Below are 25,485 nucleotides of genomic sequence, written 5' to 3'. Positions count from 1 at the left end.
GTTAACTTTGTTCTTTGTTAAACAAGTTCTGGCGGTGGCGTCGGGCCTACATAATTTTGGTTTTCTGAAGTGTTCAATCAAGTGTGGAAAATGACCCTTACCCCTGGGGAACCCCATGGCTGATGGCAGTTTGCTTAATTTCATAGGGAGAAAGTTTAGAGAATCGATAAATCTGATGTTCAGAGCTTTTACGGTCATACACATTATCTTACCATCCTGATTAATTAGTTCAACGTCCATCTTATCATCTAACAACTGTCTGATTACTAGGTAATTGTCATATCCCTTGTCATTGTGCGATATGAAAGTATGTTTTTTGAAACGACTATCGATAAATTTACACACAAAATCCTTTAGACAAGCTTCTTCATAAAATTCCCAGCTTCGTTTATTGTTAATATGAAGAGCATGGACATAATTTGGTATGTGTGTCCCCTTTTCTTGCATGCATTCAAAGTCGAAAAAAATGTACTTGTTTGAAATTTTGGTGTTGTCCAAAGGCGGTATGTAGCACAAATGTGTCAGGGGTGTCGATCACGTTGTTACAACACGAGCACAGTTTCTCTTTACATTTGTGACTTGCGAGGTTATAAACCCCACATTTCTCACAAAAGACCCTGCGTTCACACTTACTTACACCCGTCGCCACATTCTGAAAGTGTCTTGCCAAACACTGAGAGGTACGACAAAAGACCTTACAGGCCGGACAATTCTGAATTTCTGCATCAATTTCGCAACACTGGGGATCTAAACAGGTTTTACAAGCTTAAACACAGGCGTGTGCGTTCCAGTGACTATAAGCGGCATGACAGTTAGTGCACAAATACGCCGCCCCACAAAAGCTTTAATATTTAAAACCCCGTAAAATGCTCTTCATGCAGTAGCACAAAACCTTCAAATATTTTTCAAAAGCTGTAATGTCTGACAAACAAATTTTCAGATTCTCTGGAAAACCCAACTCTTTGTGCATTCATTTAAGCGCCCTGTAGCATTTGCCCATTGGTAAAACCTTCATTTAGCAATTCGTACACACTCCCGGCAAAACACAGATTACCCCCCGTGTAATGTAAGTCGATAAGGTGCACTTTTTTCCGCTCAATTACCCTGCTGTAGAGAACGGATTTAAAATTTTTGCGGGCACCCCCCTGCATATTCCTAACTATCGTCACCACTAATCTGAGGCTGTCTTCGGTGAGAACTTCTGTGTGGCTCTGTAAGAGGTCTGAGATGTGGTTTAAAAAATCGGCAGCATTTAATTCTCCGGGGCGTCTCCTGCATGAGAACAAGGGTTTGTTAAAACCACTCGAAGTCAAACGCAGCTGTACAAAATCATTCACCCCGATGTTTGGAGAAAGTTCATCCAATATTCTCTGGACTGCACCATGCACAGTGTCTATAGCCTGTACAGACGACGCTATTCTGTCAAGATGAACAAAACAAAATTCTTCATAGTGCTCTGTTGCTTTAAAATTGTTATAAGACCGGTTATAACTACGTATACGCTCCAGGAAAACTAAGGGGCCTCTATTCACGCCGACACCGTCACCAACCTGATTTACATCATTCATCACAACCGGTTCTTGGTTTTCAAAGTTACCGCCATCCTGTTCTGCTACAGCACCACGGTGCACTAAGTTATTTTCCACCAATGCATTCTCATTGTTTGGTTCGGGCTGACCTTTCTCTGAATCTTTTACGTCTCAACAAACATGCTTTTGCCAGTTTAATTCTTTTATTAATGTACAAATGCTTGATGTTGGCAAGTGGTCGGTCTTTTAAACACTTTTTAGACTGCATGCTTAGTCATTTATCACTGGGGATCTTCACCAATGAACCATGAAATATCATCATCAGGTTGTGAAATCCTGAGTTTAGAGCTGCATCCTCTGTAGAAATTATATCTAAGGGCGAAAGCCTGGATCGGTTTTGGAAACAAGGAATGTACACGTGCTAAAGCTGCTCTTAGACACTCTAAATCTCATTTTTTATCCACCTCATTATTGCTCATAGTTGATAGTAACTGTGTAATACACCGCACTGAATCTAGCACATCACCAAACACCAACTCTCTAATCGCGTTATGATTTCTCTCCAAAGGCTTGACACATTTGGATTTGGTCAGCGTATTAACGGCCGTCTTCAACGCTGTCACCACCTTAGGGCCTGACATTTCCTCCACACTTTTTTTACTGCTCGTCGATACAGCTGCTGTGTGAATAAAAATAAAAGACTTTTTAATACCACACCAGTGTACCATATCTCAAAATCAGAAAACTACACTATGATAAAAATAAAAATAAAAGACTTTTCAACACACCAATCACTGCAATCTAAACGGTCAAAATCAGAAAACTACGATAACTAGGATAAAAACGCCACACGTGGTGCATCCTTACACAAATGGCTGCGGGTGAATGGAACAAGTTACCCGGCCATGTTGTTACACCGGTTTCCTTTAAGACAGTGGTGGGGCTACTGGGTCAAGTGGTATGGTTAACGGCATATAGACACATGGCACAGACCAGTCGCTTTTAACTTTAAAGGCTAAGCAGTTTTAAAATAAGGCTTTTTAATAACCCAAAACAGAAAACTACGTGAACTAGGATCTTTCAATGAACTAACATTCTAACAAAAGAAGTAACTGTTGCAGTAAGTGGATCATAACACATCTTGACCACGCTTAAATTATATTAAACTTTGTTTGTTGATTTGAGACATTTTGAGTTTGCTGTTTTAGTTAAAGTCTTAGCGTTGCATCGCATTTTATTTTTTGAAGGTTCGGGTTCTGCACGGAGAGGGAAAATACCATTAGTGAAAGAACTCAACACCCCAAATTACCAAAAAATAGAAAATGGTGGGAATTTTTATTAGTTATAGACACCTTTAAATGTGCATGCTAAAATAATGTTTTACAACATGACACAGACAATCCTTAACACCGACCTCTTCTCCCAGGCGATCTGGTAATATGCTCCGCACCCTCTGGTATAACGTGAACATCTGCATGTGTCTCCACAAGGTTTTGAGATGGGTATTGTAAACCCCAAACAAGGTTTTTTAAACGTGTACCTCGTTCCCTCCCCAGCGTCTATGAAATAGACACAGGTGTGTATTGATGTCTTTAAGACGGACATGGCCGCAAAGCGTTATTCAAAACATTGTCGTAATTACTCACCGGTGTTGTGGTGTGTTGTCGTAACTGGTCTTTTTACAGTTGTTGTTTTCGGTGCTAATGGAAAAGAATGGATACACGCAGTCACGGCCACATTACGGTACAACTCCCTGGTAATTCCATTATAATAATTCAATATTGCATAGTATACAAATATTATACAACGTTTTGCAACTATAGCTAACAACACGTCAACATGAGACATGCACCGTGACGTTGTAATTTTATCTCACAATAAGCCATACCTGGGTAATTCTGGAAATCCTCGTCTTTGTCTATCAAATCGAGCAGTGTTAAATCTGTAAAAAAACTGTCTTCAGACTGTTGAAATTGATCGGTGTGATCCATTCTGACAAGTTAGTCAATAACACGAGACTGAAAGAATTGGAATCCAGCCAAAACTTCGGATGTTACACCGCTGGTTCTTATACCCCACCCAATAAACATCCTCTTTTAAGAAACACGTTTCTCACATGTCCCCCCCATAAAACCATTAACCTTAGGTATCATGGGGCGTGCACGTGCTGGACTGTAGAAATTATTTTAAGAAACAGCTTTAGAAAACATTTTAGACCGTTATAATGTTAAAATCAATATTATTTTAAGACATACAATGGTGTCTAAATTTCATAGCTGTTAAAACATGGTGAAAATGTGCCCCGGTGTCTGTGTTTGATTCACCAACAGACCACTAAGAATATCATTAAGAAAAATGTTTTTTATTAACGGTATCGCTATAAGAAAATGTATCTATTCTTTATAGCGACGTGTTCACAAACCAACCTTGACGTTTTGAGGTTTTATTTTTTCGCAATGCGATGTTAAGAACATTTTTGCGTGAAATACATGTGGTGATTATAAATTAGAAAACTTTACATTAATATAAACCTAAAATGTATATAAAAACAGCATTTAAAACAAATGAAAAACTATAACTCCTATATCCGTCCGTTTATTGTCACTGTTAATTGTACCCGCTTAAAATTTAAAATTTTTATGAACTTTTGCTATGAGGTCAATTTTACCCCCCCCATGACTCCGGCCGGTGTGCGCACGTGTTTGCTAGACAAAACCATACATTGTCTCTGCATTCCAGAGCCTATAACTACCGTGCCGCCAACCACCCTCACGACTCCCAAAGATCTCTAATACATTATTTTAAAACTTTAAGACCAGTCCGTTAAAATATAAAGAACAACACCCCATCGTTTGTTGCCTGTTAATACTTTAAAGACTTTTACGCACGCAGTGCGTAGAAATTCATTTCAAACGTTTGAAAAAGCTGTCGCGAATGTGTTATTAAAAATAAGCTGTGTCTTATTACAGTATTTTTAAAACTTTAAGACCAACCCCGCGTGTTTAAAAATTTATTTTCTGGGCAAACACATCATTTGTGTTTGTGTTGTGTGTTAAAACTTTTAAAGTTTAAAACTTATAAGCTGATAAGTGAATATTTTTCGCTCTCGATAAAACAATGCGGCTTTGGGGGGGTCTTTCTAAAACACCACAACCAATTGAAAAATGTCTTGTGTTATGTAGGCGTGGTTACACCATTGGTTCATATTCTTAAACGCTCCGGCTTGACACTGGCGCAGCGTGTCCCTGGATCTGTCAGACACCACCCTGGTGTTGGTAGCTACAAAGATGGCTTCTTTGTGTGGAGAACATCGGGGTCCACTGCTCTACAAAGTGAAGAGGTAGGGTGCTAAAATATTTTTTCTGATCGTGGAATTGTTGTTTCAATCGGCGCTTAGCGTATGTCATTTTAATACTTGGTCTTCTTTTTAGCAAAACCCGACCCCACCCTCTGCGACGTGTGACAGCGGCTGTCGTGTGAGTTCAGACGGGGAACCTGGTAATGAAGAACTGCCTGGTGGTGGTGATGATACCTCCGTACAAATGGTAAATATTAACGAAAAAACCCTAACACAAAAGAGGCATTAAATGATAGATATTTTAGGTACAAAGCATGTCTATTTATTTTGTTAAGCCTTCCTTTTCTTTTTCCTTTAATAGAATAACAAAGAGGTTGACGCATCAATCTTCAAACTACCATTGCGCCTGAATGTTTCATGTCTATGCTTGTGTGTTCGTCCAAATGTTAATAAAGCTGATGCCCAACCAGGTTTAGCTAACGATGTCCCTAATGAGCCCATGTTATGGCCCAGATTGTGAAAGCAGTAGTTTATTGCATCTTCAAACACTGTTTAAAGGGGGTTCTGATTGATGAATGCTCGGCCTGTTTGATTGACCACCCTGGTCAGCGGGGTCACACATGCCTGGCTGTCGGCTACACAGATGGGTTTGAAGATGTGACGTTTGCCGCGTTAGAAATTTATAAGTCTCTCAGTTTAGCCCGAATTTTATCGGCTGTTCTGTACATTGCCAGGTGTCTGGGGTCATACTCCATTACAAATAACACTGAGCAGAGCATAAAACACTTGCTGAAAAACATAATTGACGACCGCTTGCCATACGAGCTATACGCTCCATACTTGACCACCTAGATGAAAAATTAGTAGATGTGACTTTTGATGTGTTGCAAAGGAAACATTATTCTTATTTTTACAGACGCAAAAAAAAAAAGATCTATGTAAAATGTGAAATACACGGCGTGTGAATACAGCTTTCACTCTGTTTTGGAGACCCGGGTGTGCCATCATCCGAAGAATGAAGAATTTCGAATGTATACGTCTGAATTCTTACGAAGTGCTTTACACACTTCTCTCTACAAAGCTTGATATGAAAAACAAAGAGTTGAATGCTAATGTCCTTAAATTTGTTAAAGAGATAGATGCGTATGTCAAGAACATGAGTGAAATTATTGCGGATCTGATGTTTTCAGATCAGAAACGGAAGCCTGGGGATTCTGCAGTGTGTATTCCAAAATACAGCTTGTTTTGCACAGAACCTGTGGTATAACCATCCCCCTGATTACTCAGGCAAATTTTTTTGCTTTGCTAGATCGGATCGCCCAGTGTGGTTCGTATGGTTTTAGACATGGGGAGCGGAAGGGGATTATGAATGCTTTTTCAGGTGCCTCAAAGTTTCTCAGCAATGTTGGGGTGGTGGTTACGTGTACCATACTAATTTTCTGCACCAACATTTAGTTGTTGATTGCAAACAGGAGCCGGTAACGTGTGTTTATGAGATGTTTCTGTGTTTGAAAACCTACTGTTGAAATAAAGCGGTTCACATTTCACATACTTGCAAACAGGAGTCTGTAACATTTGTGAAAAGTGTGTACTACGATGTTTCAGTCCTTGAAAACCTATTGATGAAATAAAGTGGTTCACATTTCACATGCTTGCAAACAGGAGTCTGTAACATTTGTGAAAAGTGTGTACTACGATGTTTCGGTGTTTGAAAACCTATTGATGAATTAATGTGGTTCACATTTCACATGCTCTTTGTCCTGCGAGTTCTTTCCGTGAGACTTTACGCACTCAGCGTGTGTGTGTGCTTACAACCCTGATGTTTTTTGAGACACGGTTTGTGCAGCATATAAGCCGCCTGGCCGGACAACTACACGGCCCTGGGATCTCGCAGCCCTCACCAGACTCCCCATGCCGCCATCACTCCTCGATTCCCCAGGTTTATAATAGAGCACACTCAACCCTGCCGAAGACATGGTCCCCTTCCAAACCAATACACGCTTTCACACACATAAATCGAGGGATGCGGCGGCTGGAGCTTTTGGACCCTGAGGCTCCGGCCCGACATGCAGGGGGAAGGCGGGAGTTCCCGACTTTTAACGACACACCATTGGCTCCTGAGGGGGCAGGACATGCACCCATAACAACCCACTATTGGCTGGCAAGGGGGTGGGACATCCACACACCGCGGACACCCATTGGCTGAAAAAGGGGGCATAGTACCTGTCAAAAAAGTTTGACGAAAGGTGTCTCTTTATATTACTGGCGTTATTAATTTTTCACTTGAGTGTATGGAGGAGTATCAGCTGTCAATGAGAGCAGACCCCCCCTCTTAGGCTGCGCAAATAATTTTTATTTTTTTATAAAGAAATGGAGGCTGTATGCATTACAATATAAACATTTACTGTCAAACTTTAAATCAACAATTGATTTAAAGACGATCTGTCAAAGTTCAATGAAATACAATATTGTTGTTGTTATTGTTGTTTTTATCCTGTAAAGCGCTTTGAGAAGCCACCTTTAAAGGCGCTATATAAAGGCGCTGATTCTTATGGAATGTGTTTTCGTTCTTCTTTTTTTCAGCATGGAATAAACCTATTACTTGATTATTATTGAAGCCCGGTTCTGCCAGGGATAAAAAAAAACACACATTCTCGTGTTTCAAGCACCACGTCTCTTCCCGTTAAAAAGAGGAAACACTTTATACTTTAACTCTTCAGTTCACAGTGAAATTTCACCAGAGCCACTCACTAATAGTTTATGCTAACACCTAACTTTCTTAACACACGCCCCCCGGGTTCCAGTAAGTGCGTGATTACGCATCAATGAAAAACCGGAGGTTTAAAAAAAGAGAATTATTTTCGTGAAAAAGCTACAGGCGTGCCAATTGTAATTCTTTTTATTTTTAAATACATTTTAGCAAAGTCATCTATACAAAAAAAGTTGCATTTAATACCACTCGACAGCCGGCTGGCTGTGCCGAAAAATAGATAAAAACCGGTTTAACAGCTCTTAAGCAAACTTGTGTTTTTGTTAACACAAGTTAATCAGTGAAAAGCCCACGGGCATTCTCAGAGCCCTCATTAGTCTGCAGGCATGGAAATTCTGCCCCCTGCCCCCACTGCGATTAGAATACACTGTACACAAAGCACTGAAATCTTTCGAGCAGATGATCAGGTGTTTCGCAGACGTAGGCATAGTACGTAATTCAGGCTTTATGAATTCATACCTGGGATTCGATTAATTAGGGTTATTAATTGTTAGAGTTCATCTAGCCTGAATTGAAACCCGTTTTTATAGCTTTTAAAGTCGTTCTAAATGTCGCTAAACTGTGACACCAAAGATATTATTAACAACCTTTTAAATCTGAAGGGAGATCTAAAGGGATCCCCACACAATACCAGTTCCTGCTTCTGGAGCGATTCAGAGGGAAAGACGGTGATAAGTATTAGTTGTTATTAAAAAATGACTTAGATGTGGACACAACGAACATGTTGTGATATTTAGAAATATAAAAGTCAATCAATTGTCCATAATATTGCTATTTTATTTTTTCAAAGAAAATTCATGGCGCTAGCTGGATTTGAACAGCCAACCTCTCACTTAGAAGTCGGGCATTTAGACCATCACGCCAATTGCTCATGACAAGTGGTGAAACAGCCCTACACATACAGTATCAAGTTTGTGTTGCATACATGAATATAATTATATCATTATTAATTTCTTTAGATCCGCGATTCCATATTATATTCCCTATTAATCTAAAAATTATAAAAAAATTCTAAAAGCATGCTTGTTTACTCCGGTATCGAGCGTATTCGCAGAAAAGCTTAAAACTACCACTTTTTATACACATGTTATTTCACATGTTAGTTAAAGACTTTGATGCTTAAAATGTTTAGGGAGAAATTGAATACTTTTCCATTCCATTCCATAGAAATTTATCTTTAAAATAACGAGACCAGCCATAGTTTACATAATACTGTATGTTTATGTTCCAAAATTAATATCTTTTATAGCCTTCACATGCGTTATGCTCCTATTCTTTTTATGCTCAGCTACTAAAATTTCCCTTCAGTGGTAAAATTCCATATAAATATTCAATACTAAAACGTGCACAATAAGGCTCTATATAAAAAATAAAATATTTTCATTTACAAAGACAGTTACAAAGAATGTGGACCAGGGCAATACTTTGAGTTTACAGCTTGTCCAAGGTCATTTGTTATTAATACTATTAGTAATATCTTCAGTAAAGACTTTGAGGATGACAGCTCAAACGTGAGAGGTTGAGCTTTATTAGCTCCACCTTGCAGAAATTACGGATACTATTATTTTACTTGCGGTACCATGTGGTATTATGCGAGAATATACGGTATTAATACGGTATTATACGGTAACTTGAGTAATACCGCGACAAGCACACCACATTATAATGCGGTATCGCCCGCTTCTTTTGAATGGCTGCATCTGTATGAAGAAGACCTGAATTACCCTGTTTGCCACAATAGGAATTTTGTGGATCCGGTGACTGGGGCTCATACTCAGCACTTAGAACAATGCAGTCTTTAAATGTGGAAGTGTGGTGGCAAACTTACAAAAACGTTGTTGAGACACCATCTAAAGATTATAAAATGGAATCAATGGTTAGGAAGAAAACACCCCATAGGAATACTTGGAAGGCTGTTCCAAAACTTTAAAAGGTTCAGATAATTTAACTGACAGATAAATGTATTTTGCTTGTTTTTAAAGAAATAAATATCCAGTCTGTTTTTTTATGTAATCATTGCAACTAGTACAATTAAAGCTTAGCTTTTTGAACAGTATTTTTTAAGTGGTAGACTTTTAATTTTTAACTTCTTCGGCTGGGTTGCATTGCAATTGCAACATTCTACAGCTACAGCTATTCAATTTTATTTTAATATGCATATTGGATTAACGTGAAAGTTGTGTTACATTTCAATAAAACATTAGACAATATTGGAAATGTGTCATTTATTTCCTTTTATTGGAATTTTTTTCTTTGCAACAACACTGTTAAGGGTTTATGGCGTGATATCACAGCTGAATCCAATTATCAATGTATTTGAATTGCACAAAAGCTGTTAGAAAGCTGTTATGGACCTGTAGCAGTATAAATAGCAGTGGTATAAGGGTTTATAACAGTGATGTGACAGCTGAGTCCTATCATTTTGTTATGACTGCTGTGCTGTGGGAAACCGTTGCATTCTCACTAAGGCACATGTTTTTTGTTGCATCCTCGTGCGTGTCCGTGTTTTTGTTTTGTTTTTTTTGCACTTTCTGTATTCAGGTACCCCCCTCCCCCAAATTGGTCCATCACAACACCATCATTGCAGTTGTGACATCACCTTTAATCAACTCCCTACCAATCAGTAACTAGATCTACAGTTTAAATACCGAAGAAGTTCCAACCTCGAGAGCTTTTTCGGCTTTTCAGCTTTCAACTTCAGTCAGCTATCATTTGCTTTCTGCTTGTGTTCACATTTGTTCGCTAGTGTTCGTGTTTGTTCGTTGTTAGCTTTGGCTTCGTTTGTTTGTTTTGATTACCTGTGTTTTGTATTACCTTGCCTGCACTTGTTGCATTTGTTAACCTTTACCTTAGGTACCTTGTGTATTACCCGTTTTTCCCATTACTGTTCAATTGTTTCACTTGTGTCGTGTTATTTGTAACTGTGAACTTAGGTGAAAAAGGTTTGTTTTTGCCTAGGCACACTAGGTTAGGGGCATGTGCCACTCGTGTATTTTGGTTCTGGTTAGTTCAGTGTAGGGAAGTTAGGGCACATGAAGACTCCGAAGACCCTTTTGATTTTTGTTTGTTTGGGTTAGTTAGGTTAATCCTCACTGTATTAGCTAGAATCGTTTAGTTTTGTTATTTTCTTTCCTTTGGCACTACTCAAGCTCCTTTTCTCTGTTTTTTATTGTGTCCTGTATACATACCACTCACACATTCACTTTTAAAAAAATAAATCACTTTTGCACCAAACTTGTTGTCACACTTCCTAAGTCCTCAACAGACACCCAACTGCATCCAAACTCATCCTAAATGTTACACCCCTTTACCCCTAGACACCTGGGGTCCTAACAGTTTTCCAGGGCTTGCCACTCTTACCCTCCTAATGATCCATCCTAATGAGCAATTATTTTTCATCCCAGTTGTAATACCGCCTCCTCTCTCTCTATATTTCTCCAGTCCAGGGCTGAAGCTGTGGCAGGCTGAGCTGTCCCGTGTATTCCTGCCACCCTGGAATGCCAAACCCTTGTGTCCTCTTTTTCCTGGGAGTTCAGCAGCAGGAATCTGCTCCCCAAAGCCGATTGAGTGACACCCCAAGAGCCAAGGCTTCCCAATTATGGTTTATGAGCTGAGCTTTCAGGGTCTTTTTCTCCTGACTATTTTCTAACTTTGCCCTTCTCCTCTGATGCAGCCTGTATTTTGAAATCCCACCTTGGGTCACCCTAGAACTCATCAGTACTTGAATAAAAAGAAGAGGCTATTCCACTGTGGATCACTTGAGGAAAGAAAACAAGTATATAAACAGTTAAATGTGAAGTGCAGCAAGTAAAAATGAAATAATTTGTCAAAAATATAGTTGAGGAAAAGGAAAGGCAGTCTCTGCACTACCTGGCATTATTTTCACTGTCAATATCAATAAGGTTTCATATTCATCCTAGTGGATGGAATTAGCAGATGAACGCTACCTGACAAGTAATTTTTTTTTTACTCATTTCATAAAATGTAATTTCTCCATTCAACTCAATGATCTCCTAGAGGTATTTACACTAGGAAAAAACACTGCAGATATCAACATGTACAGTCGCAAGCTATTTTAAACTTATTCAGGTCAACAAAGCAGCAGGACCTGATGGAATCCGTGGCACACTAACATATTGTGCTGAAGAACCTTGTGGAGTGTTTCTACACTTATCCCAGCTATCTGTAGACACTGGCACTGTTCCAGCTGTTTGGAAGCACACTTCAGTTTGCCTACGGTCCTGAAAAGGGAATTCATGATACTTACATTTTTCTACTATATGTTCTTCATAAACATTTAGGATGAAACAATTCTTCAGTTAGACTTCTCCTTGCTGATTTCTCATTAGCCTTTGATACAATGCAGCCATACATTTTGCTTGACAAACCCATCAGATGTTTCAAATTTGATGAGCTTATAGAGGGATTATTAGTTTTCTGACCAATAGAACATAACATTTTCTTCCATTATTGGTTTGGCATTTGATTCCTATTGATTCTATCTGATCTATCTGATTCTACTGATTTAGCACAAGGATGTAGAAAAAGAAGGAGGATCCTCTCCTTTTCATCTTACATGCTGATGACGGTTGAAGCAACTGTGAAAATCATTATATCATAATGATATATCTTCTATCTGGACAAACACAGATCCATTTTGGATGAATTTCTTTAGTTGGTGTGATAATTCTTACAAAGAAAAGAATGTCAAAAATTAAAGAAATTATTGTTTATACAATAATACAAATAATACAAAGCAATATTATTCCCACAACAATCCAAGGTGAGTCTGTTGGATACAACTATCTTGGTACTGTGTTTGATGACAAAATTTAAGTTCACCAAGAGCATGGATGTCATTGTGAATAAATCACAGCAGCACTTTTTTGGTCTGAGAAAACTTATTTGGTCTGAGAGAGTCCAAAAATAATTCTTTCAACAATTTATCAATTTTTTGTTGAAACTATTTTAACTTTTTCTTTTATCTGTTGGTTCACTTCACTTAGTCAATGAGACAAAAACCATCTTAAAAATCATTGGTAAGCACTTAAGAAACCTGGAACAGTTTTATGCCGAGCAGATCCCGAGGAAGGCCTATGCAATCATTGAAATACCCATCCCATATTCTCCGTCAGTCTTTTGAAGTTTTGCCATCAGGAAGACTTGTCCACAGAACAAATAAAAGGAAATTTAGCTTCAGAGGCCATCAAGGTTGAAAACAATAACCGAAAAGACTTCTTATCAATATGACATCTATTAGACAGAACCCCTCTATAATGTGCATATACTTTAATACCTTTTTAAATATGATATGCTGATACTTCCAATCTCTTCTGTGGTCTGTTTGTTGTTTTTATCTATTATTGTTGTGTTTTGTATGTTGCACTTGAAGCGGCGAGGCTTATTAATAAGAAAGAATTAAGTGTTCTGAGCCTTCCCAAATGAGTCCCCATTTCTCTGTTCATCTCTGTGGTGCAGCCACAGAGAAACTATTCATGCAGGCTGATTTAAGGTTTACTTTGATAAGGTTTCCTAGGACAGCTCCCAAAGGGGGATGCACTTAGCTAAGCCTGGCTATCATGATCAATGGTCATCCATTGGCGCCTATCTGTCTAGGGAGTGCCAGATGGACATCTGGACTGCATTCCTTAGTGTCAGGAGTAAGTGACTCATATCTCACCTTGATCAACCAATCAGGGACTGGTAGGGCCGAGTAACCCACGTGGGACTCTGATGCCCATGGAACTTTCAGCCAATCAACGAGCTGAAGTTCCTCCAGGTAAAAACAGGCAACACAGAGATTCTGGAAGATTCAGTAGGATTCTGTGGAGAATTGTGTGGACTTTTCTAAAGGGAATTCAAAGGAGAATTCCAGGGCAGGACGGCCCAGGAGCAGAAGGCTCCCAAGGGCAGGACATTCTCGCAGCGCACCTCCTGACCATCCTGAGACTCAGCCCGGACAACCACGGAACGGCCAGTGTGTCTGAGTGCCAGAACTTTCCTTTGTTCTAAGAGTCTAGAGCAGAGGTTGCCAGAGAGTAACCAGAGGATCCACCCGAGGTTAGCACCAGCAGCAGGCCTCGTGAACAGGTCGGAACTGTGGACAGCTGAATCACTATTCAGAACTAGCTCTTCATCAGGAACAAACCGGTCCTCTTCCTGACTTGCTGGGACCCACAGTCATCTTTTATCCTGTGCGCAAACTTTGCTAGTTAAAGCCAACACTAACAAGCCGGTCAGTGAGCATCTGCAGTGCACCGTCGCAAGCCGCACAGCACAGCCTGGCACGGAGCCAGAGAGCGCGGATTGGACAGCAACAGCCTGCAACTGTTTCTTTGAGCCCGCAGGAGATCTGAATCCCCAAAGATTGGATGAGTATTCAACTTCAATGCATTACAGCTCGAGAATTCAATTGCTATCCCAACCAGTTGATATCAATTTAATTCCTAAGAGTTATGTACTTGTTTCGAGTATCTAATGTAGAAGTTATAACCAAGTTCATTTACGAAACGGTCTTAATGAATGATATACTGAACGTATGTCCTCTTGATATATGTAACTCTTTGTAACTGATTGAATATATATCTTTTGTATTCTGATAACCCTCTCGATAAGATCTGTTAGGTTTACATGCATATTCTATGTATTAATAAATGTATCCTCGTGTATTAGTACCTGTGTGTGTGCGTTGTTTGAGTTATGTCGCATGGTTGGATTCTAAAGCCATCAAAAGAATCAATTTTGTGATTTACTGCTACGATTAATAATTGTCCCAGTAAATGCCCAAACCCTACAGAACTGGTGCCTTCAGAGAGCCACTACATTTACATTTTGGCTATGGCAACGTTACACACTGCTTGCTATACCCCCTCAAAAATGAATAAAGTAGTTTGAATTGAATATACAGCATATATGAGCTTTCTCTTAAATATCTTTTATACATCAAAGTAGCAGGTAATGCTAAAAGAAGATGTTTTGCTAGTAGGCAGAAAGAAGGTTTTATTTTCCATCTTTGAAGTATAGCCTCAGAACTCTTCAACAAAGATGACTTTGAATGACCATAGGAAGGTCATTCTGGGGCACCCTCCTTTAATCTAAAACACAGTCAGATGAGGGTGTTTACCTCTGTACTCAATCCAAAGAACTGTGCCTTTGTGCCTGTGCAATTGTGTTGACTTAGTTAATCTCTTCTACACCCATATCCTACTAACTACATTTTCAACTACAAGGAAAGGAAGACAGGTTTTCAAACTTATTTTTATGTTACAACTTTTTTAAGTTTTTCTTTTTGTAGAAAGGCACTTGCTGGACTTAATGTATGAAACCCACCTGCAGTGTTATTAGTGCTTTTTCTTGACCAATGAATTTAGCAGAACTTATGTAATCTGCATAGTTGTTGCATAACTTTTACACACTGTAATTTAATAGGCATTAGTTAGCTCCTTACACATTACAGGTTTGCAGAATAAGAATATAAGATAAATCATTTCAACAACATACAGTGGCTGTTGCATACTCTCACAACTCTTTGAGTAATGAAGTGTGTCCTGTTTGCAGTTAAAACACTTCACATAGGTTCTCCTTGTGTCCTCTGGTTGCACTGTTCATTCTGAAGAAGTCTACTGTGTTAACTTTGTCAAACCTTTGAGAATTTTGAATACTTATATTAGTATGTTTCAGTTCTTTCAGCCTGTCTTATACAGTATCTGGGTGCTCTTCTGAGGACAGAATCGAGAGTAGCAATACATTTTATATAACATAGTGACCAAAATAGTTACAATATCCAGGGTAGCAAACTTTGGTTCTGGAGACCCCCAGCTTAGTAGGGTTTATAGATAGTAAAGCAGCAATTTCTAAAGTCTTCAAACAATTTAACTATGATCAGTAAAACAGGTGGTGTGTTACATTTAGAATGTATGGATCATTTGTAACATAAATGTTCTTCAACCATCAAGAATGAGAGTTTCCTTCATTCTGGCATTATTTAAATAATGATTTATTGCTTAAAATGTTCCAACAATTTAAATAACAGGTGATTCAGAGTGGCCTAAAACAATACTGTAAGTCGACTGGGGCCCTCTAAGAACAGGGTTGAAGACGTCTGCAATATTCTACATAGAAATATTACTTATTAAGTAAGAAAAAAAAATAACATAGGTCTGTGATCTCAATAGTATTTGTCTTGGTGGTAGTTGGGTTTATTTTTCTATATAAAGATAAGACAGTCTGTTGAAATTACAAGTCTATCAAACTAAAATGACAACAAGAGTTAATAATAAATTTAGCATGACACTGAGGTGTCTCAGTTTGGGTAACAGTAATATGTCTTAAATCCTAAAATACTGCACTCTTATTTTGAGTTTTTAAAATTTTGCATTTTAAACTAATTGAAGATCCCTTTCCATTCTATCCAGGATGAAGGATAATCATGTTAGACATCTGCACACAACAGGAGAAATTTCTGTATGCTGCACTTTTCTATCAACTCTGAGTGAAATACCAGCTGTAGTTCTTAAGTAAATGTTTAGATAAGCACCTGAAAAGGTCATTTTCAGAACACTTTTATTGACTGTACTTTCTTTTGCGGATGATAACATGGTATTTTTTTGCCTTAAGGTCATATGACCAAGTGGCTCAGAATACCTTGCCTTACCTTCAGATCTGACAGATCTGCTAATGAATGAGACCTTTTCAGCTTCATTTACAGATAATCACAGTTACTTTTCATATTTCTGGATTATTTAGAACATTTAGCAGATGTGAAATATGGACTTTCTACCCTGTATTTTGAATGTCCACTGTTAAATGCTATACACCAGTATAATAGTGTAGTGTAAAAATTTAATAGGTTAATTTAGCAGGAACTCGTTCCTAGTGAATTGTTTATTATATGGAACATTCTAACCTTTTTTGTGTACTTGAATCTGAGTTATGTATTATGTAATATAGACATTGCCTTAATAAGATTTACACAGTCTTAAACAATATACTGTATATCTTCATTTGATCACTCTTGGGCTCTTACATGAAAATTGTTTCAGTAACTCAGCATTTTAGTTTGATTCAATCTGTTGTTTACCTGGCAAAAAAAACACTGTGATACTTACTAATTTGTTCCTGTTATCAGAAAAGCAAGGTTCTGCATGACAAAAAGATGGTACATTAATAAGATATGTGCATACAGTATACGGTATATATATGTGTGTGTTAACTGGAGAAATTTCCATACTGATCTTATTGGTTTATTACATTGGTTACTTAATCTGGGCCACTGAACCAGACATTGGTATCACTTAAATTCGATGAAAGAGCTTACCATAAATAGAAGCCACAAGCTGTGTTTTTAGTCCTGAGAACAACTCATCTCTATAAACTCAAAATATGTAAATCTTCATATGATAAATATAGATATTTAGTTTTTCTTTTTTTAGGTGATTGAAACTAAACAAAGAAAGTGGGCCTTATTGGATTGTTCACTCAACTCTTCTTGATACATTCAAAATACATTAGGTTCAGTCAGTGGTTTGCCATGGTCAGTGCAATTGTCAGATTTCAATATCTCTGTTACTGCTTGACACAGTTCCACTGTTCAATGTGGAATTATGTATGTAAGTTTTTGGACAATGATTGTTACTGTCATATCACTGTCAGAAGGGAAGGGCAACTTGCTGTGGTACAAAAAACAGTAGAGCCCTTATCTGTATGCTTGTCAGCCTGTGTAAACAACAAGCAGGAAGATTGAGAAGGATTGGTCTAGTATATTGCATAATTATGAAGAGATGGTAAATTGTGAAAGCTTGTTTATATTTTGTCACTGCAAGATTATCTTATCCTTAAAAATTCCACTCACATTAAAGAAAGAGTATTGTCTAAAGGATAAGAATTATTCCAAGAAAGATGAACTGCTTGATTCCCAGCAGCAAAACACTTTCAGCAGAACATGGTTAAAGGTTGAACAGGCTTACATCACACAGAGAACATGAAGAAGAACAGGTCCAAGGTGCAAGGTTGAAAATTTCACCCACTGGAAACACAGTGGTGACACAGACTCATGTTTGATTTTCAGTACAGGAGATGTATCATTTCTAAAGCATTTTCTTACCTATTTAAAAACAAAAATGGTGTGTCGGCAGATTTCAGCTCCGTCTGCTGTTTTACTTGTTTCTTCTTTTCTTAAAACAAATTACAAAATATAATGACATTATAACAATTTTCCATTTCAGTCTTGTCCTTTTTTATTATAATCTAAGAAAACAAATATACTGTAAACCTACCAATTTTAAATATTTTAGATGTTTTTCCTTTCTGAAATATTTAAAAATGTATCAATTTCATTTCTCTAAGACATACTGTAGGGATTATTTCAGTTCATGCAAAAACTGTCCTGGTACATTGTTTATTTAGTTGTGAATTACTTACTTAGGCTTAACTGAATGAGAAAGGGAGATGGGACTTATTATGTCAGTTTTCCTGATAAAATGTTCCTTTAAATAAAAGTTTTAAAACCCTAACAAAACCCTTAAAAAAAGACAGAGCTCCATTTTGCAACATTGATAAGAAATGTATTAGAATCTAGAATGTTTTTTTTCAGCAAATGGATTGATTATGTATTAATACCTTTGATAATGTATTAATGCAAAAGGTTTCCATGAAAGTTAATCAAACCCAGACCACGTGTTATCCACAGCAGTAAATCACCTGGGGTAGGTGTAAAGAATGTATTGCCAACACAGAAAATAAAGCAGATGGTCACATCTCTGTGCCCCTAGACCTTCATGGGCTATTGACATTTGCATGGACATTTGTGGCACATACTGTAATTTCAATAATGTAACCTCAGCTTATTAAATGTAGTATTTATTGCTCAAGGGGTACAATAGCAGTGTTTCACCTAAGATTTAAACTTATTACCATTACCATACTTATTTCAGGCCCAGAACAATAACATCAATAACAATAATAAATACTTTTCAATATCTTTGAATGAACATGAAAAAAAAAACAATTTTACATTCCCTTCTGTTAAACTGGAATTTGAAAAGAAAATACTTGGACCAAGAATTCAGCAGTTAAAGTTTGTAAGATTATTAGGTATTCAGCTGTTAGCTATGACCAATACATAAGTGAAATGAACTAGTTATCAAGAACATTATTATTTCTTACTTACCAACTAGTACATCCAAGATGTAAGATCAACCATAATTTACAATAGAATTTGTTTCCAGGGTTACCTCTGTAGAGGTTTGATGGGTTTACTGAGACAATTATTAATTGTAGCAGTAATCACGAGGTTGTTAATTGTGTCTTTTAGAAAATCAATCGTCAGAACAACTAACAACGCACACACACGGGTTCAATACACGAGATACATTTATTAATATAAACTGTGCACCAAACATATACTAGTCTGCCTGGATACGAGCGGCAGACCTTACTGTGAGGGTTATCAATATACAAGGTATATAATCTCGAAGAGATGCAAACACAAAGAGATGCACAACAGAGAATGTATGTCAATATATATCGTTCGGTTACCAAATCGCTAATCAGTGTTATTACCCACTTTTACTCTAAACTCCTAAGTAAATACATTACTCATGAATTAAATTGATAACAACTTCTGTTGAGGTACAACTGAATTCTCGAGACGCAATGTAGAACATGGGGTTTACTTATCGTATGGATTTGGAATTTCCCGGCACGAACACCAAACCAGCTGACAGGCTCTGTTGCACCCTCTGTTCCAGCGGTTGTCCAATGGGCGTTGTCCCGGCGTCCTCTGGCTACCGGCTAACCAGTCGAGGTGCAGCTCGGAGCAGGACGGGCGGAGGGGATCTACCAGCAGTCTGGCAGGCTAGTAGAAAGTCTCTATGCACAGAGTGTGACCGGGAGTCCTCACAAGTCACTCTTTAGCCTGGGAAGAAGCTGGTTCGTCCCCGGTCCAGCGCTGATTCTGAATAAGCTATTCAGGTTGTCGACGAGGGTCCAACTGTAGGCTGCCGTTGATCAAGCGGAGCATTCACGCTGGTAGAATTCTGAGTATGTACGGGATCCTCGGCCTCGCGCTTAGAACAAAGTCCAAGTCCCTTTGCAGACAACAGCAGTTGTCACGTGATTGTCTCTGAGGATGCGCGAAAATGGCCAAGGAGAGCCCCAATCTGAGCTTGCGCTCCCTTTTTGACCAAGACACAGATGTGTGCTAATTGGTTGAGAGTTTGGCGGGCATTGGAGACCCACGTTGTATTACCACGCCCTGCCAGTCCCTGATTGGTTGATCAAGGTGAGATATGAGTCACTTACTCTTGACACTTAGGAATGCAGTCCAGATGTCCATTCGGCACTCCCTAGACAGATCATGATAGCCAGGCTTAGCTAAGTGCATCCCCATCTGGGAGCTGTCCCTTATCAAAAGAAAACATCTTAAATCAGCTTGCATGAATACTTTCTCTGTGGCTGCACCACAGAGATGGAGGGTGAGATGGGGCCTCGTTTAGGAAAGCATACCAACGCTTAATTCTGTCTTATTAACAAGCATTGCCGCTACATATCCCCCCTTTTTGAAGGTCACGAGGTCCTGAGGCGTTGTTGCCTTCAAAACAAAAACAGAGTTAAGTGATGTCTGTTGTACCACGGTGGATTCTACCACCCAATATTCACATTACCTCTCGAGAATTTGTACAGGAAATAGTGTTGGAAAGAACATTGCGTATACCTGCTCTCAGTTATAAGTTACATAGAAATGAGGCATCGGGCATCATCATTAGCCCTAGACCTTAAACTTCTGGCAGTTCACTATCAGTATCGGATAGCTCTGCAGCAGGCAGACGTTTGGGAGTGGTTACCTGATTTCGGTGATACACCATTGCTCCCTTTGTCTCATTCAAACTACCCTGCAAGGCTTTGATACAAGAGAACAGCATCCAACACATGATCCAGCTACCCAGCAGCAGTGTCAAGATGACCACGTTTACTGTTCCCAGCGCCCCAGAGAATCCACAATGACTGTGCTTGGGACCTACCAGCGTAGTTTTTAAGTTTGTGTCGTTGAGAACAAATTCAACTAACTGTACACCCTCAAGACTTACTGTCTCTTGGATTCTCTCATCCAAGTCAACGCTGTGTCCTCTGAAAGCGTCCACAATCTCGAGTTCCGTTTCATACAGTTCTGACTCCAGGTGATATAGTGCTAAATCATTGAGATGCACTATAGCTCCTTCAGGAACTTGTAGAAAAACTGTTTGGTTGGGTAGCTGCACATCGGTAGCTGTATCATGTCTGTCATATGTTATTGTAACAGTTAACTGTGGTGTGCTGACCAGCCATTTCTTTCCCACCTGCTCAACCTGGGGTTCGTTAACCTCACTTTTGCTCGTCACTGTGGCTTTACACTTTTCAGTGGCAGCCCCCTTTCTGATACCACACAACCTATGAGTTGTGTCCCTAAGGAATGGCTTACTTGGGCATACCCAGTGGATATCCTTGGTTGATATACACAATTCCAGGTTTGGTACAAGGTACAAATTTGGATCATACTCCTGGTAAGCTACGAGCGGTGGGGTGGTCAACTTCACATGCATGTCCCCCCTCCAGAAGCCAACGTTCGATACAGACTTGAGTCTTTAGATATCCTTGCTACTCACGATGGGAAGGTTCAACAGGAAACCTATTTCCTTGGCTTCGGGGTTGACATGTATGGGAATGGCACTGCCTAGACTGTATGCAAGATGTACTTGCAATGGCTGCACCATCTCGGAAGTGGTTGTCTTCGGTTCTTCTTCTACTAAGGACAGTGGAACCAAGTAGGTTGGAATCTGTCCCATGGCTAGGCTAGTTACCGTGGCACTAAGCTCCCTAAGCAGATCCTGCATCAGCATTCTAACCTGTTGCACATAAGCATAGTCCCACTGTAAAACGTCGACAATCCTGCCCACGGTGTGGAGGGTGTTATTTAACACTGCTGCATGAAGGTTTACTGCTAAAATCGTGCCCTGTAAGGTTTTCCCTAGGCTTTCCAGCCGCTGCTGCTGTTGATACAGCCTGTCATAAATTTCTGGCATTTCCTTACGTAACCCAGACACCTGCCTTCTCAGGGTGGTCAGGGTGACAGTGTTAGCAGCAAACAGACCAGCTGAAAATAGCGAACCCACGGCGGAGGCCGCAGCAATCAGACCCCCCAAGAACCTTTTGGGGCGGCTGAGGCCTGTCATCTCCTCCTGGGTGACTGTTGCCTTCCTCAGCTGGCGGAGCATGTGTATAGTGTCTAGCTGGGCATGCCATATAGTATCCCCAGCCCACTGCCTACCATGATAGGACACCCTACTGTTCATGTTGATGTGCTTCCGAAACACATCATGTGGGTCCAGCCGTACATACACTCGCTGAGTATATGTTCTGCAATTTGTTAACAACAATCCGGGAGCGTCCTGCAGGACTATGCCGGTAGGAGGACCGGGTTCCACAACTTCATGGGGCTGTGTCGAGGCGATCCACAATACTGTCAGGACCAGCCGTGGCAGTTTTAGGATTCCCATTCTGGAACACAGATGAGGCACATGGTACAGTTCCACTATAATTTTGACTATATTTTCCTAGCAGGACCTACACTACAGTTCCTAACTACCTGCAGCTACAAAGGGGCACCCCCCTCTTTGATCGGGTTTGGACTTTTAACCCTATTCTGTGTCCTCCGGCGCCATTTGAGGTGGGCGATACAACCGGAGGCTTCCCTTTTCAATCCAAATTCGATAAGCTACCGGTGATACCTTATCGACAATCTCATGGGGTCCTGTCCAACTGGGTAAGAACGTCCGGGCCACCCCTGTGGGTTTGGAAAATTGGAAGTACAGGACCTTGTCTCCTACTTGGAGTTCCTGGTTAACTGCCTTTCGGTCATAGTATGCTTTCCTACCCTCTGCACTCCTTCCCAGATTGTTCTGGGCAAAAGCAAAGGTTGCCTGCAGATGTGCTCGCAGGTCTGAAACATACTGATGGGCCGTAGCAGCCCCCGCCGTGCTCAGGTCCTCCACCCCATAAAGACAGTGTAGGGGAAGAGTCATCTTCCAACCTGTCATCATCTCAAAAGGTGGGACCCCAGTAGAACAATGGGGTGTAGCTCGGATGGCCATCAGAACCAGGGGCAGCTTAATGTCCCAGTCCCTACTGCTGGTGGAGACAAACTTTTTGAGCATACTAACCACCGTTCGGTTTGCCCTTTCTGCCTGGCCCGAGGATTGAGGGTGGTAGGAGATATGCAACTGGGCCTTGACCCCAAGCATATTCCACAGGGTTGCCATTACTGTAGCTGTGAAATGGGTTCCCCGATCCGAGTCCACGGTCAGGGGGAGTCCCCATCGACTGAACACATGGTTCACCAACAGCACTGCAGTTGTCTCTGCCATGTTGTTGGGTGCTGGGAGGCACTCAATCCATTTTGTGAATGCACACGTAACAGTGAGGAAATATTTGTTCCCTCTGGATGACCTCACCAGCGGCCCCACCCAATCCATTTGTAGATTGGACCAGGGGAATGTCATGTCCTTTTTCTGGAGTGGTGCACGGTGCAAAGGCCGTGATGGTTGGAACTGGCTACACGTCAGACACCCCTTTACATACGCGGCGATGTCTCGGCCCATGTGAGGCCAGAATGCCACCTGCTGGATAGTGTCGTACGTGGCCTTGATTCCCCGGTGACCCCCACAGGGTTCGTCATGAGCGTGTTGGATCATGACCCCCCGATGACAGCGGGGAACTACCCACTTTGGGACACCTTGTGCAACTGGTACACAAACCAACAACCCCTTTATAATTTTTAGGTTGTCTTTCACCTCTGCCAGCTCCTTCAGCTCCGGAGACTGGCTTAGCACCTGCTCCGAAAGAGGTTGACGCACTGGGTCAGTGATATGCTGATACATTTGCCCAATTGCTGGGTCCTGTTTCTACATTTCCGCAAGATCGGTGTTAAAACCCTGTGACCCAAGCACTACAGATTGAGGGTCAGCTCCGACATCCTGTCTAGCCCTGCTTCGGGTGACCGCCTTGACCTCAGCCACGGTTTCTTGGGGTAGCCATTCCTGCTGGAACTGCCAGGGTTCACCCTCTAAGGCACCAGATTTGGCCAGCCGGTCGGCCTCATCATTCCCGTCTTTGTCGGGTCCCTTCACCTGGGAGTGTCCCTTCACCTTCCTCCAGTAAACCATCATTCCAGCCTCGGTCGTGAGCTTGTCACTGGCCAGGAACAACTCTTTGTTCTTTACTTCCTTGCCCCGGGCATTTTTCATGCCGTTACCCTTCCAATACGGAAGATGGGACACAAAGCTATGTCGGGCATAGTTCGAGTCACTACAGATGACAAACTGTTTAAGGCCATGTGTCAGGGCCTGCTGGAGGGTGATCAGCACCCCAGCTACTTCTGCATACTGACTAGTCTTTGGTCCTAGCTTACAGCGGGTCGGCCCACAGGGAGTATTGTCTTGCCAGACTACTCCTACCCCTGCTAGCACCTGCTGTTCGTGGCGAAAAGAGCAAATGTCAACCTAGGCCATGGGTAAGCCCTGGCCCACGTTCTCATCGTAGTACCGATGATTGTTCGGTAGCTCAGCAGCGGGAATAGTTTCTGGAGCTTCCATGTCAGTGTCACAGCCATGACACACTTGGCCCAAAGCCAGGCCCTGTCCCAGGTACATTTTCTTGCTCTGTGCATAACGTACCTCTATCTCATAGCCTTGTAGGGCCATCAAACATGCCACAATCCTGCTATTTGACACCCTGCCCGCTTTCAGTCTCTGGCTATGCAGGAATGTCACAGGTTGGTGGCAGGTTTCGATGATGATCTTTTGTCCCCCAACATAACTACGGAAGTGTTCTACCGACCAGACCGTAGACAACAGGGCCTTCTCGCAGTCCAAGAACTTTTGCTCCACTGGGCTCAGGGCTCGACTGGCATACGCCACCACCCTTCGCTCTTGGTCATATTCCTGACTCAGAGCAGCCCCAAGGCAGTGCTCTGAGAACCCTGCTTCAAGGTAGAAGACCTTATTTTTGTCAGGGTAGGCCAAGCACGGCGCACTACCGAGTCTGCGCTTCAGCTCCATCACAGCCTGTTCTGGGGAAGGCCCCCACTCAAAGGGCACGTCTTTCTGCAACAGCTTGTGGAGGGGCCTTGCTATTTCGGCGTAATCCTCAATGAACTGTCAGGAATAATTACATATTCCCAGAAAACTGTGCAGTTCAGACAGGTTAGTGGGCGACTTCATATTCTGGATAGCTTGGACTCTGCTGGACTGTGGCTGTATGTCTTGGGCTCCAACCAATAGTCCCACGTACTCCACTTGGGTCCTACACCACTGTCCCTTAGCCAGGGACAGTTTGGCCCCTGCATGGGAGAGCTGGGTCAACACATGCCTGATCTCGGCCACGTGTTCTTCCCAGGTCTGACTCCGCATCAGAATATCGTCCGCATAGACCAGGTTGCCCCTGGAGGCTGCATCACTCATGGCTTTGTGCAGAAATATGTTGAACTCCGCTGGGGAGTTGGAATACCCAAAGGGGCATCTATTCCAGATGAACTGCCTGTTTTCAAAGGAAAAGGCCAGTTTGTACTGGTCTGTCGGTTCTACCTTAAGGGTCCAGAACCCATTGGCCACATCCACTGTGGTGAAATATTTCGCTGCTGTCACCTTGTCTAACTCCTGATCTAGGTAGATCATTGGCCATCGTGACAAAGGAACCTGTTTATTCAGCTGCCGGTAGTCAATGGTCAGACGCCACTTACCATTGGGTTTCAGCACCGGCCACAGTGGGGATTTATAAGTGGAGTTACACTCCCTTATGATCTGACGCTCTAGTAGAGCATCCAACGTCTGCTTTATGGACTCGTATGCCATGAGGGG

The 25,485-nt window shown here is 41.0% G+C and overlaps 1 long non-coding RNA gene across 1 annotated transcript in view; it reads right to left on the bottom strand.

Moving 5' to 3' along the window:
* Nucleotides 1–1,763: 1,763 nt before the first annotated feature.
* Nucleotides 1,764–25,485, bottom strand: part of LOC148653647 (uncharacterized) — a 333,862-nt gene continuing 310,140 nt past the window's right edge. The window contains exons 2-3 of the long non-coding RNA XR_015941546.1: nucleotides 3,176–3,229; nucleotides 1,764–2,208 (exon numbers count right to left, since the gene is read on the bottom strand). This is a non-coding gene — a long non-coding RNA (uncharacterized LOC148653647). The remainder of the gene's footprint in view (nucleotides 2,209–3,175; nucleotides 3,230–25,485) is intronic.

This window comes from Lepisosteus platostomus, chromosome 10, assembly GCF_059453375.1.
Source record: "Lepisosteus platostomus isolate fLepPlt1 chromosome 10, fLepPlt1.hap1, whole genome shotgun sequence".
NCBI classification, from domain to species: Eukaryota; Metazoa; Chordata; class Actinopteri; order Semionotiformes; family Lepisosteidae; genus Lepisosteus; species Lepisosteus platostomus.
Note: the sequence above shows the minus strand (reverse complement) of the source record. Positions and strands in the feature narration are given on the sequence as shown.